This window comes from Podarcis bocagei (genome assembly GCF_964188305.1).
Source record: "Podarcis bocagei genome assembly, chromosome: 9".
Classification (NCBI taxonomy): Eukaryota; Metazoa; Chordata; class Lepidosauria; order Squamata; family Lacertidae; genus Podarcis; species Podarcis bocagei.
This window is the reverse complement of record NC_138134.1, coordinates 26,252,658-26,267,595: the sequence shown is the minus strand read 5'-3', so window position 1 is coordinate 26,267,595 and position 14,938 is coordinate 26,252,658.

Sequence of the window (14,938 nt, the reverse complement as noted above, 5' to 3'; positions counted from 1 at the left end):
CACCTCGGGCCCATGCAATAATTTTTAATTGATAATTATACAAAATTGGAAGTATTTTATCCCCAGTTCAGAGCTGATGTTTTTCTCTGCTGCACAGAAGAATGGCACTCCCCTCCCGTTTCCACTCAACAGAATATTAGCACAATCAGCTCTGACTAAGAAGGAAGTTTTGCTCTTCCTTCTGTGGTAAAGTATCTAAATAAATTTCGAGGAGGACTGACAGAATGTCAATAAAATTAATAAGAGATCATGTGGGGTTTCACACACCTACTTGGCCACTAAATTTTCCTTAAAGCAAGAAGTGAGGGGCATCTGAATGGCTCTCACTAGACAAAACAGCATCTGTGGTGATTTCAAATGATTTTTTAACAGTATGTATGGATTTTCTCAAAGAGAGCCACATCTGTGGCAGTGCTTCAAACTTTTTAGAGGGGGATAGTTCCCTTATTAAGTCCTCCAATATCACATACTTATAAATTTTGATTTATTTGACAACATATATATGCCACCTTCCCTTCATTGAGCTCAAGGTAATGTACATGGTTCCTTCCTCCTCTATTTCCCCCCAAAACAACCCTGAGATGGATTGTCTTGAGACAGAGGGACCCACGTCAGCCAGTTTGCTACATGGTTGCATCAGGATTTGAACTCTGCTCTCCCAAGTTCCAGTCCAATATTTTAACTGCTGTACTCCATGGGCTCTCAGTACATTAGGTGATCGAGTACAATGAGTGTTATCAATGTTGGCCACCAGTTTAGGAGGCAAAATCTTTTCCCACTAATCTCCTTTGTGTGTGTGTGTTGGAGAACATATCTGAGGACAGAAATCTCTTCCTACATGCAAATATCCCATTTGCTATATTTGAACTCTGCTTATATAAAAGGAAAATGCATTAAGGAATTGGGCAACTGGAGTGATTGAATTCAGTTTTTCCATTTCCCCTTAAGGTTCACTTCAACCTGTTTCCATGCCCCTGGAAAAAGAAAACTTCAGTTTAATGGATACATTCATAAGCGTTCCAAAGTCAAAATTAATTTTGCATGAAACTGATTATTTGCTCTCTAATAATGGAAAAGGCAAGGCGAAGAATGTGACAGAAAAGAATTCAAGCTATACTCAATTAGTGGAAAATTATTTGACAGGATTTTTAAAAGTCAATTTGCTTTATTCCTTTGTTATACAAACTAATATAATGTGCCAGTTTAGTCACTGATTTGATACCATTGCTCTGAGTAGAACTAAGTGAAGAATGAAGTATCAGTGGTGCAAATCAAATTCAATCAGTTGGATGTAGAGAAAAACCTGAAGATTGATGCTGCTAGAAATTAAGTTTATTGCCTCCTCTCCTTCCACACCCCCAGTTTTTTGGGGGGGAGGGGTGTGTGGAGAGCACATTCTGAGCTGAAGCAATTTCCCCCCTAAATCTGTGATGGAGAGAAGAAAAAAATCAGAGGAACTCTCTACAGTTTCTAGGAAGATGGTTTAATATGGCAAATCCAACATCTTTCATGAAACCCTTCTTCAGAAAGCCAAATTACTTTTTATATAAACAGTAATATAGAAACAAAAATAAAATAATTTGTATGTAATTTAATATTGCAGTTTGCTCCTGTGTATGTTGAAAATGTACACGCTTAAAATTCAGTTTGCATTTAAAGCCAAATCTATCAATTTTTCACTTTATGAAACTATGTGAACTGATGTCGTCATCCCCTGCGTAAAATTGCACTATTATGAATTTTGCAATGTAGTTGTCCAGTAGTTTGTGGGGGGAGAATGCATAAACTAGGTAAAAAGGTAAAGGTAAAAGACCCCTGGACAGTTAAGTCTAGTCAAAGGCGACTATGGAATACGGCACTCATCTCTCTTTCAGGCCAAGTGAGCCAGTGTTTGTCCACAGACGACTTCTCAAATCATGTGGCCAGCATGACTAAACTGCTTCTGGTGCAACAGGACATCATGCTGGAAACCAGAGTACACAGAAATGCCATTTACCTTCCCACCATAGCTGTATCTATTTAATCTACTTGCGCTGGTGTGCTTTTGAACTGTTAAGTTGGTAGAAGCTGGGATAGAGCAACGGGAGCTCACCCCTTCATACAGATTCAAACTGCCAACTTTCCAATCAGAAAGCCCAAGAGGCTCAGTGGTTTAGACCACAGTGCCACCCGTGAGTTGTATATGCTAGGATGAAGTGTGTAGCAAAATGAGGTAGTGGGATTGGAGCAAACAGTCGTCATAAAAATTCCACATTAAAAAAAAAGTATATGCATATCTATTTGTGATCATTTATTGCTTACTCAAAAATGGTCAGAAAGTGCACTTGAAAAGGAATCACTACTGCAAGTGAAAAGGATGAACAGGTGGTTATTTTTAAATGTGATGCTAATAAAACTACTGCTGGGTTCATTTTTATATGAAGAGTCTTAACTTGGAGCACATTTTTATGAGTGTGTTACACATCTTTGAAAAATGGGAAGCCTTGGATTGTAAGTGCAGATTCTGCTGACACAGCATTAAGGATCTCTGGAGATCAGGGCATTCTAGTAATTCAATGCAGCCAAAGACAATCCCTAATAAAACGGCACGGGGGAGGTTAAATCTGTTTCCCCAAGTTTATCTCCACCCTTCAATTTTTTATTTTTTAAAAAATACATGCCTCTGCTGCAAAAATTTGCAGGAAATTAAGACTATCGCCATCCAGCTGCACTGTTTTAACTGTAACATAGATATTCTCCCAATGGAATGGACTGTGGTTGTCAAGGTGTGTGTGTATAAAAGTAAATGATTTAAAATTGGAACAAGAATAAAACGTAGATTGCAAAACAGAGAAGAAAGACATTACTGTACCTGTGGTCCCGGCAGGATTTTCACTTAGGTGCAAAAACACGCGCAAACCTACTTCTACTTCTGTAATTTAATTTTTAAAAATGCACTTCTTGCATATTCGATAAGGTGGGGAGAAAGGATGATTGCTGTTTGTACTCAGATTTTTAGTAAATGACTCAATCTCTCTCAAACTGGTCTTTATGTCTGGAGTGACCCTTCAGAAAGGGCTCCTTATACTTCTTTGAGAAAATGATGTGCATTGTTATGTTACGGTTCTGTTGTTTGTTTGTTATTGTAACCAATGTTATGTACTATGCAACAATTTTTAAAACGAAGTATTTCTATTTTTAAAAAAGAAAACAGTCACACGACTGTTAACAGTGGGGCTAGTGGTCAGATCCACATTATGCATTTAAAGCACATAGCTTCTCACCAATAATCATGGATATTGCAGTTTGTCAAGAGTGCAGGAAACTGTAGCTCTGTTACGGATAACCTCTCATTTCCAGGATTTTTTGAGGGAACCCACGTGTTTTAAATGTGCTTTAAATGTATGGTGTAGATGTGACCAGTGTCGCCATTTAATTTAGCCCTGAGAGCAAGAATTCTGTTCATGCTTGGGCACATTATCCTTGCCGAGATAACATCAAGGGACTTGCACACAAAAAGACATTACAGGCATCTCCTCAGTTATGTGTGTTCGACATGCGTGCAACTGTGCTGGGAAATAATCAAATAAATAGTTTAAACTGCAAAAAGGTGTTTAAAGAGAAAAAATAAAGTTTACATGAAAGAGCGTCTCCACCCCCATCGTTCAACCTGGACACTGACGTCCAACTCTGGTGGTTCCCTCACTGTGAGAAGTGAGGGTACAGGGAACCAGGCAGAGGGCCTTCTCGGTGGTGGCGCCTGCCCTATGGAATGCCCTCCCATCAGATGTCAAGGAAATAAACAACTCCAGTGGTACCTCGGGTTACATACGCTTCAGGTTACATACACTTCAGGTTACAGACTCCGCTAACCCAGAAATAGTGCTTCAGGTTAAGAACTTTGCTTCAGGATGATAACAGAAATCGTGCTCCGGCGGCAGCAGGAGGCCCCATTAGCTAAAGTGGTGCTTCAGGTTAAGAACAGTTTCAGGTTAAGAATGGACCTCCAGAACAAATTAAGTACTTAACCCAAGGTACCACTGTATCTGACTTATATAACACATCTGAAGGCAGCCCTGTTTAGGGAATTTTTTAATGTTTGATGTTTTAGTGTGTTTTTAATATTCTGTTGAAAGCCGGGCAGAGTGGCTGGGGTAATAATAATAATAATAATAATAATAATAATAATAATATAAGAATGTTTGCAGGGAGATATTGTGGTGGGTTTAGGTGGGTTTTTGTGGGATTATGCCAGTCTGGTAAGTGTTGCTGCTTTTCAAAGGGTTTTAAAGGGTTTCCAGGGGGTTAGCACATGTTCCCCACTGAGCGCGAACTCATGCGGTACCCAGGAAAAACCACACATAAGACGCCTGTGTGTGTGTGTGTGTGTGTGTTCAGTCTTGTCCTCAACCATTTGCTAAATGGGAAGTGCATATTCCCCCATTTTTATTTTGACTTGTCACTGACGTGTGCATTGGGCAAATGTTCCATGAAATGTCCAAAGAGGGACTCTGGCTCCTCATTACACAGATGGACAGCTAAAAGCTTTCATGCTTGAACGGGGTTGTAACCAACTGGTAAACATTTGCTTAACCCGTGTTCCTGAGCACAAGGTTTCATGCACAGAGACATACAGCCCACCCCATTAAACGTGGCTTGCTGGCTGACTTCTGAATTGCAACGTAAAGTTGTATCCTGATGCCCTGCTGCTTTCCTGTCACTCCCCAGGGCTGTGTTTCTGCATGACTGACAGATGGTTGTTCTAGAGCCATCATCTTCCAGAATGCTCATAAAAATAGAATGTTGACTTTCTAAACCAGTAACTTTCTCCCTAATGGGGGATAAACCTCTTCCTCTCAACTTGTAATGGAAGCAATGGCTGATTTCTGAAGATTGCCATATTTCATAATGGCCTCATAAGAGACCAAAAATCACAAGCACAGTATTATTAGTCTTATTCATGCAAATAATTAGCATATGCTGACATTCAGCTAAGTGCAAACTGCAAAGGTTTTTATCCCATATGCAAACAGGAACAGTATTTCAAAGTGATGTTCGACAAGTAATTCTACAAGTAGGTAGGGAAATGATATTTTGTTGTGCTTTTTTAGTTTGGGGGGCTGGACACAGAGTATATATATAGGACCACACATCAAGGGAGTTGTGACTCAAGACCATTTTACATTCATTGATCATAGGTTTGGAGAGGAAAAAAATCAGCATTCTGTAATAAATAAGCTGCAAAACTCAAGGTACAAAAACAAGCACATGTATACAAAGAAAATTGCTACTTGCTGACTTTTGAAGGCACAAATATGTGAAAATCCATTCACAGACGTGGCAGGTACACAGAGAGATGCCTTATTGCAATCTTTCAGCAATAATAAAGAAGCCTTTAAAAGCATCATTTTACCACTTTTCATCTGTTCAGTAGCAGCAAGTCAGCTGCTGCTATAAAAGAGTAACGACTAATTATTACCTGCCTAGCAAGATAGCAAGTGCATTCAGGCACTATAAAATCGATGCACAGACCAATTTGCCACCCCCTTTTTTAAGAATAAAAAAAAATTACATGCTACTGACAACAGTCTGGCCCTGAACATATTGGCAGAATCGAAAAGTCTTATGTGGGCTGCAATGTAGATGAAAAGGGCCCCTGTGGACTGGTTTCCCCGTTAACTTTGGTGGAAAGGATAGCTCAATGTATTTTCAAGCCCAACTGAGTCCATGTCCCCGACGGTGATCAGAGTTGTGACAAAATGATTTGGGAGATTGGCTTCTGGAGCTGTCTGTCAGGAGAGATGCCCTCCTCCTTTGCAAAAACACAGGATGGGAACACAGTGTTGCTACAAGGGGAGTGATAGTGTGCCTAAATAGTCTTAAGTATGTTTCTGTTGAGTTGAGACTCTCTTCTATATGTTTAAGCTTGGTTTTCCTTCCACAAATCTTGCCCTTCTAGCTCATGAATACAGCAAGCTCACTGGGTATTTTTGTGAAATCCCTGGTATGCCTAATTATTGGAGATTCCTTCTCCATATTTCTGCTCTTTGATGCCTTGAACTAAACCATGCTTAGTGTATTCAGATTTTTAGAAAAGTTTTTAGAGGATTAAGGTTGAACAACCTGACAAGGGTAATGTAGCAAACCAAGAGGTGTGTGTGTGTGTGTGTGTGTGTGTGTGTGTGTGTGTGTGTGTGGCAGTAACTCAACCTGACAGAAATTGGTCATATTTTCAGTATTGCTCCAGCAATAGAGAGCCCTCCTAAGACATTGGCGGTGGGTAGGTATGCACCACGGGAGCTCCCTGGACTAGTATCAATAAGAGGATATTAGTCCTTAAGTCTCAATGAAATGAATGCCCCAAAGGCGCCACTGTAAGGGCTGGGTCATGAACAATAGTGAATCGAAAGGTAAGTCACATGCTACAGTTCCAACAAATGCTAGTTTTCTATTGGACCCCTCTCAACCAATCAGGCTCCAGCTCCTCACATCATCCACCAGGAATCACCTCTAAACTCCCATCCCAATGTTTCTGTAAGGAAATGTCTCTAAATTACTGCAGTAACTGAACCTGGTAAAGTCAAACTGCTCTTCTCATTATGGCATAGTAATACCTTCAACAAAATTAGATCAGAAAGTCGCTCCAGAAATTTCTGTTTGTCTCCCTTTTGTCATTTTATTTTTTTTTTGCAAAAAGAAGACCAAATAAAGCCCTCAGCTCTCAAAACAGACGTTTGTGGGATTTTAACAAAACCACTTTAGTGCGTAGGCTTTTCAAAAGGTTGCATTTTGCCTTCTTTAAAAGTTTACGGTATCAGTATGGTATTACTGTTCAGAAGAGAGCTGCTAAACAGCGCCAGATTCAGGGTTGTACGGGTGGTTCCTCTGCACAGGGTGCTGAGCTGAGAAGCTGCAAAATAATAACAACAACAGCAAACTATATTTATTCGAGTACCTACTCAAAGTTGGTGGGCACAAAATTTTGCCCTTGCTCAGGCCCCCATATTACCAAAGTCCTCCCCTGTGCTAAGTGTCAGACAGCGAACATACATTTGGTAGACTATTGAAATGTAATTACAGAGACAATTGGAAAAAAAAAAAATCTAAATCAGCTCCCATTCCCCCAACACATTTGGAATCATTTGTTGATACCATATGTTCCTACAAATCTGTCTGTTTGCATTAAGTATTTATCACAGTTTCAAGCAATTAAAGGCTATTAATCCCCATTTGTTTCAATCCTTTGAGAAGATGTGGTTAGCTACATCCCATAAAAGGAAAGGATTTCTTTTCTTTTGGATTTTTTTTAAAAAAAGAGCCAGTCATCATTCATTTCTCAAGTGACCCTTCAGTTTACTCAGTAAATCTCAATAAATTCTAATAACTGCTTCTTTTGTATGGTTAATAAGAACTCTCTTCATTTAGGGTCTAAAATTTAGACGCTAAATGTGGGACCTGTAATTTGACACGGCATTCATAGATATATAGATCAGTGAAGGGCGTAGCTCAGTGGGTAGCCCAACAACAGGGAGGGAGGGTGAAAGTGTTAGAATTCCTGCTCCATGATTGCAGTCATGGGATTTTTGCCTATCACATGACGGTATATGTTTTGACTCTGCAGAGTAGGAAGTGACAGAGACAGGATGTTTGTGTTACTGTGTTCCGTGAAGTGGGACTGTTGTCCTTTGTTTTTTCTCTTTCCTGTCTTATGCTAGAGAGAGAGGGAGCCATGTTGCAGTGCTCCGTGTGTGTTTTTATGTAAATAAAGTAGATTAGCCAAAATGCTGAGTTGTTGAGGTTTGTCACGCAAGCTGCAAAGACTCGGCAGATCCCTAAGTGTGCCGGTGTCTGTTGGCATCAGTCGCTGTGATGTTCGGGCATAAGAAAGCTTTTGAAGCTCCCGAACGATCGACCAGGAGGGAGGGAACATGCCAGTCGGGCATGTGTCTCTGCCAAGGTCCTACTCGAGTGTAGGATGAGCTCCTGACAGAAAGATCTGACAACTGTGGTGCCAGGTGAGAGGCCGGCACTCCTTTATATACTGAGGGAGTGGACCTGAGTGAACCACCCAATCTCCTGTGCCAGCCTCTAGGCCTGCCTGCTATAGTCCCATTTCAAACTCTACATTCTCCAGTCAGTGGAAGAGGCTGTTGCATCTCTTGCTGGCTGTGGGACCCGTCTGTCAGGGACTGGACGGAGGAGGAATGGTGGAGACCGCCTCCCCAGCCTGACCCTTCCAGAGAAGAGGAAGACAGTATAGATTTACAATAGTGGTTTGCCGGAGGTCACAGCTCAGAGGCAGATGAGGGGAAAAGTTGGGAAACAACGGGAGAGGACAAGGCAGAGCCAGAGCAGCTGGCACATTATCACTGGAAAGCATTCCACCTCCATAACCCAGTAAGCATTGAAAGTAGGAGAGCAAAGGGCTAAGAGACAGATGGCCCAAAGCGGCAACCATAAGGTGGGTGTTGTTGTTGACAAATGAGGAAGTAGGAAACAGCGGTTGAGCAAGCAGATTGGGTGCCTGGGGCAGCTTGTGTCCAAGGGTGGGGCCAGCCACCTGCGGGGCGGGGTAAGCCAACACAGGATGCTCTGCGGGACCTCCAAGAAGTCTGCCTGCCTCCTCCCACCCACTCAGCTGCCCTACAGCTGAGGGGGAGGCAGCGGGTAGACTGTTTGGGGCAGTGTAGAGCCTATGTGTGCCCAAGCCACCACGTCATTCCCAGGAGAGATGCGTGACTCAGGCGCGCTGCAGGCCCCGCAGTGAGTGTCGCCGACATTTTGTCACCCTCCTCAGTGGTGACACCCAGAGCGACCCACCCCCACCACACCCTCTTCCTCCGCACCAGTAGGAAAGAAGGGGGTGGAGATTTACTCAGAGCAACACTATTACTCAAAGAGTCTGCATTTCTAAGCTTCTCTATATGAATATGGAATAAACAACATTGGTAAGAACTTTCCTTGTCTTATCCATTCCTGGCAACCTACTGTGAGGGGTGGGATCCTCTGACGCCTGACTCCGACTGTGGGATCTGCAGGAGAGGCAGGGAGATGCCATGTCGCTATGCCATGTAAGCGGAATTGCTGAGTGCATCTGAATTGCTGAATGTACATTCACACACAGTTTGCATGCACAGCTCCCAATCCATGAAGGTACCCTGAAGCTTTCTCCACATGCTAAATTGGAAGTGTGCATCTTTAATAAACAAGTACCACACAAGTGATTACAGTCTTACCTCGGGTTACAGACGCATCTGGTTGCGTGGTTTCGGGTTGCGCACCTCGCCGAACCCGGAAGTACCAGAATGGATTGCTTCTGGGTTTCGGCGCTTGCACATGCGCAGAAGAGCTAAATTGCACTTTGTGCATGTGCAGAAGCGCCGAATCACAACCCGCATGTGCGCAGACGCAGCGCTGCGGGTTGCGGATGCTGCAGGTTGCAGACGAGCTTCCCGCATGGATCATGTTTGGAACCCGAGCGTCCACTGGATATGGTTTCACCAAATAAATCCTTGCTCCACGGTGATGACACTTATGATTCTGATGATGCCAGATTCTGATAATCCTCCCACTGGGGATCAGTCAATGGCATTGTATAATATTATTGTGTATAATGTGGCAATGTATGAGTTCATGTATAATATCCATGCAACATGCAAAAGAAAAAAAAAAAAAGAAAAAAAAGAAGGATCCTTCCAAACAATGACAAATGTTTCTTTAATTACTCTCCACAGGAAGGATGCAAGATTGCTATTATGTAAAATGAGTGCTTTTCTACATCCAGTTGTCCCCCACCCTTTCCCAAGACAATAATTTGCAACAGGTCTCCTTTACCAACACAATCCATTTATGGAACAGCCTCTAATATTTCTGAATAGGCAGCAAAAAAACCTTCTCCGCACGGGATAGGAGAATGATTCCCACACTTGTATTCGCTAGAATCAGAATTCCATTACATCTATATGAGTATTACATTTACAGCACAATCACAATTTATTAAGACTATTCTACAGAGCACTATTGTAAAGAATTTATGTACTGTAAAATTGCTAGAAAGGTCGCTTGAGATGCAAAAGTTTAATTTGAAGTATCATGTTATGGCACAGTACTGCTAAACTCAGTGTTTGCTTAAACAAATAGCTTGAGGATATTGGTCTCCAAATGTGTGGTTTATTAACTTTAGTAAAACAAATATTATATTTAATTTTCAGAGATCTCTTACTTCTTCATATTCACCCATGCATTATCTGGTGCCTATTAATATTAACGTAAAACTCAAGTATAAAAATGACATAATTTTCAGAAATTATTTCCAATTCAGAAGCTTGCTCTGCAAAGTGATTGTTTATCTGGCTTTCAGCTTAACGTCTTGTTTGCATGGCATGTTATTTATTTCTTTAATCAGCTGCAAAGAGATAGAAAGGCTGTAACTGCCACAGGGAGAGGGGGTGAAATTTAAGGGAACTGCAAAGGGCACTGAAAAGATCTGAGGAAAGTCTGGGGCTTTCTTTAAATATATTGGGAATCCATTCCCATTTTGTGCAAATGCATTGAAATTTGTTTATTTTATTACTTACGTATTTATTTATCCAAAGACTTTTTACTCACTCTTCAGCAAAAAAGGAAAAGAAATGGGGAAATACCAAATGCCATTTACAGGTCAATAAAAAACAAAGTCTTTGCCCCCAGGGTTTTCAGTCTAAAGACATAACACAGGAGGGGAATGGATTGGATGGGAGCCAATAAGCATATTCAGGTACTGGCTTCAAGTTCTTCTAATGACTAGCACAGGCATCCCCACTTGGCCCTCCAGATGTTTTGGGACTACAACTCCCATCATCCCTAGCTAACAGGACCAGTGGTCAGGGATGGTGGGAATTATAGTCCCAAAACATCTGGAGGGCCAAGTTTGGGGATGCCTGGACTAGCAGGATGGCAACAGTTCAAGGAAAAGAGCAGCCAACAGTTACTGGCCTCTCAGCTATGGCAACAGAGTGGTCCTGAATCTCTTCTCCCATGTTGGAAGGACTGCCATCAGGTGAAAGCTGATGGAGGGAGCAGACTGATTCACAGTGGAGTTGATGATAGCCTTGCATGGTTCTCCCTCTGCTCCAGCCTGGTGGTCATAATTCACACTTGCATGTTCCTCATACATTTTTATTTCTTGGGGACTAGGGATGTCAGAGAATTTGGATGAAAACAGAAACAGGAGTGAAAATTGCCAAGGTTTGCTTATCCATCCCTTTTGGTGGCTCAGCTGAATGTAGGAACTAATCCCAATAAATAGTTGTTTTGGTACAGGCTTTGCTGAAGCTAAGTAGGTCTGGGTCTGGTCAGTGCCTGGATAAGAGACCACCCGGAGAACCCCATGGGCATTGCTTTGAGTTCCATCATGGAAAAAAGCAAGATACAAATGCAAGATTGTTATACAACTGAGGGATTTGTTTGGAAGATGCCTGTGGCATCCAACCAAACCTGTAGTTTTGCAATTACAAAATGGCGGCCTGTAGAAAGGGAAACGTGCTGAACTGGTCAAACCAGTCTCTTCATCAAGATAATGGCCCTGGCCAAAACCATTAAGCATCCTCTCTGCACGCGTAAAGAAGCTGATGAAAAACAGATGTGTTGCCATAGAGATAGCTGGAGATGCTTCCAGAAAGAGGTGGTGGGTCTTAACCACTTCATCTGTCTGGATTCCATGTTGTCCTAGGAAAGAGAACAATAGGCCAGGGGGGCTGGTCTGTGTGTGAGAGGTTGGCTGATGTGGGGAGCTCAGAAGATTCTGAGAGGCCTGTTGTGCTCAGTGCTGAATCCAGAGCTATGGCTCTGGGGATAACCCCACAGAAAAAAGGGGGAGGCAAGATCTGGTGGAGTGTGAATACTGTTAGCCCTTGCATCTTGTGCTCAGGTTGTATATGTGTGTAAATAAAGCCATATATCCCAAAGATGACAATGCTCAATGACTTTCATTCCAAGGAAACTGAGTCATGAGTAAGCGATGGCACGCAGAGATTGTTACCATTTGGAGATTGCAGTGCATGTTGTGGGGTACCACTAACATGTTTTAACTGACTACCACCCCCATGTATTTGCAAATATATTCTGTTCATCCTATGATAAAAATTTCATTTACTTGCTAAAGTTAAGTAAATCAGCCATTTGGGGATTTCCCCCTCCCCCCAAGGAAAAATAATCAATTATTACTTTGTGTTATCATTTTCAGTATTTCACAATAATCAGATGCCACAAGGGTCTTGTGTCTTTTCATGTAGAGCTTCAGATGTGGATTCAGGCTGACAAATAAAATGGATGCAAGGAAATCAAAGAGGCTTATGATCATGCTCTCTTATATTTGATCTTTGTGGCTATCCATAAATACTCATTAGGGTTACCATGAAGAACAAGCCAAGCTTTTAGGCTCCAAGCCTAGCATGCTGTGAAACTTGAAATATGACATCCAGAAAAATATATGCATAACATATATGCATATAAATATCATTTTGATCATTTATTTTCTACCATACGATGGTTCCCAAACCATTTTCTAATGAGACTTAACCAACTGCACTGTCTCTTTGTGTGTGTCCTTTTAGTCAGTCTCATCAATCAGTGTGGAATTCCCTCTTCTTGCTGAAATCAAGAGAGACCAACAGACACAATAAAGTAAAACCAAACAGATGGTTGTTGTTTTTAATGGCATCAACACAGAACAGCATGGGGTCTGCTATTTCCTTTTGAAATCCATGAATTTCACAAAGCTACTGCCCCAAATGTAGGTGTTTTTTCCTCACTGGTTGCAAGTAGTGCGCTGAATGAGCTGAAAAGACTCATACGTTTGGTAGTGTCCATGTGGTTGCAATATTCAAACACACTATCTGGCAACACTATGGGAAAATGGCTCCCCCATTGGTGGGTGGGTGTTTTTTACTCAGGGGTGGGAAGAGATTATTTGGAAAGAAATTAAAGTCCTAAATGGAATGGAATGCTTGCCTTTCCTTTCTTATAGCCAAAAGAGGAGTGCAATGCAGACAATGGTTAAGTACTATTGAAAAGTACTAAGTTCAGTTTTTGTTATTTTTAGCTACAGCCAAGCTGGAGAATCTGTATCCCTCCAGATGCTGTTGGACTATACATTCCATCATTTCTTATAAATTTTATTTTTAAACTGTGCCAAATGCAATCTTGTGCATATTTAACCCAAAGTACAACCAACAGATCAACTAGTCATGCTTTATCGTTTAAATTCCTTTTAATTCTCTTATCAGATCAAGAGATTTAACTAACTCATTTTAAAACATGTTGCAAAAGCCAATCCTATACACCTCAGGGGTGGGGAATCTGTGGTTCTTGAGAAGTTTCTAGACTACAACTCCCATCATCCCCGATCATTAGGCATGCTAGCTGCGGCTAATGGAAGCTGAAGTCCAACTACACCTGTAAGGCCACAGGTTCCTCATTCCGAAGACAGAGAATTTCAGGCAGGAAATCTAGAAACTCCCTCAATTCAAATATTTGGAGACCCCAATTCAGATGCTAAAAATTCAATGGGCGACCTCCTGAGAACCCCACGTTCCACCTTGTGTTCATGTTTCACTCTGCAGGAATGGCTTACCACATGGTGATATTTGTCATATGCAAGAACATAAAGCAGCCGTGAGCTAAGCCATTCATGTGGCAGGCATAATGTGTGCACCGGCTATGAAATCACATTGTTTGAGAGAAAATATGCCTTTGGCCCTGTGCAGTGAAATATGTGTGCGTATGAATTATAAAATGATATTTTGGTACTGCATACTTGCAGTCATTTCGCCACATACCTTCAGGCTACTGTTTTCATTAAAACAGTAGGAAAATATCAAATTAAAAGCACAGCATTTAAAGTTTACATTTCATGCCACACCCTCAGCAAAGCCTTCTAATGAAGAGTAAGGTGGGTTTCTTTCAGGAAACAAAAATTAGCTGGTGGGAAATGATATTGTCTCCAACAATCAGATATTGGTAAATATCCTGCTTGTTATAGATCAGTTGAACTAGAGCCCCAGGAAAAGAGTATCTGGCCATTTTGTAAATATGACAAATTCAGAAAACGCAGTGCTGACCATTTTGCGTTGAGGTTGCTTTAGAGAATTGGGGCATATTTATGTATTTGATGGACTGATTAGATTGATGTTCCATCTTTTTTCTGCCAAGGAGCTCAAGGTGATTCAATGGATAGAATAATGGCTTACACAATCCTTTGCATGTCTACCCAGAAGGAAGCCCCATTGAGTCCATAGTATGTGTGTAGAGTCGTGTAAACTTACAATTTAATAAACATGTTTATTTTGTTTGCTTATTGCATTTATTTCCCACCCAACGAGCTCAATGTGACATGCATAGCTCTCCCATTCCACCCTCACAACAACACCAGGATGTAGGTGGGGTTGAAAGTAAATGATTAGCCCAAGGTCACCCATTGAGTTTCATGGCTGAGTGGGGGTTTGAACCCTGGTTTCCCAGGTCCTGGTCTAGCACTCTAACCACTGCAACAGACTGGCTCTAGGAGGGGGGGGGGAACCTTTCAAATAAGAAAATAATTTGGAAGGGAGACGAAAATAAACACGTGCACGCCCTTGGCCACTTCACGAAACTATCCTCGGGGGGGGGGGGGAGGCAGCAAAATGATAGTTGTTCCTTGCTAAGCCAATGGAGGGGATTTGACTGCTCCACCTCCTGCTTTCTCTGGTGGAACTGCTACTGATGGAGACAGTTCTGGGTGGGGAGCAGCCGGAGTGCAGATTAACCCCCTCTGTTCCTTGTGAATGAGATGCTTTTAGTCTTCAAGACATGTATGCTGATTTCAGGGACCATGAATCAGCCTGTCCCTTTGCAACACAGAAGTCGGGTGCAGACACATACCCTCAGATTGTTCAACATTTGATAACTGGAGGCTAGCTCGGTGTGTGTGAACTAATTCCCT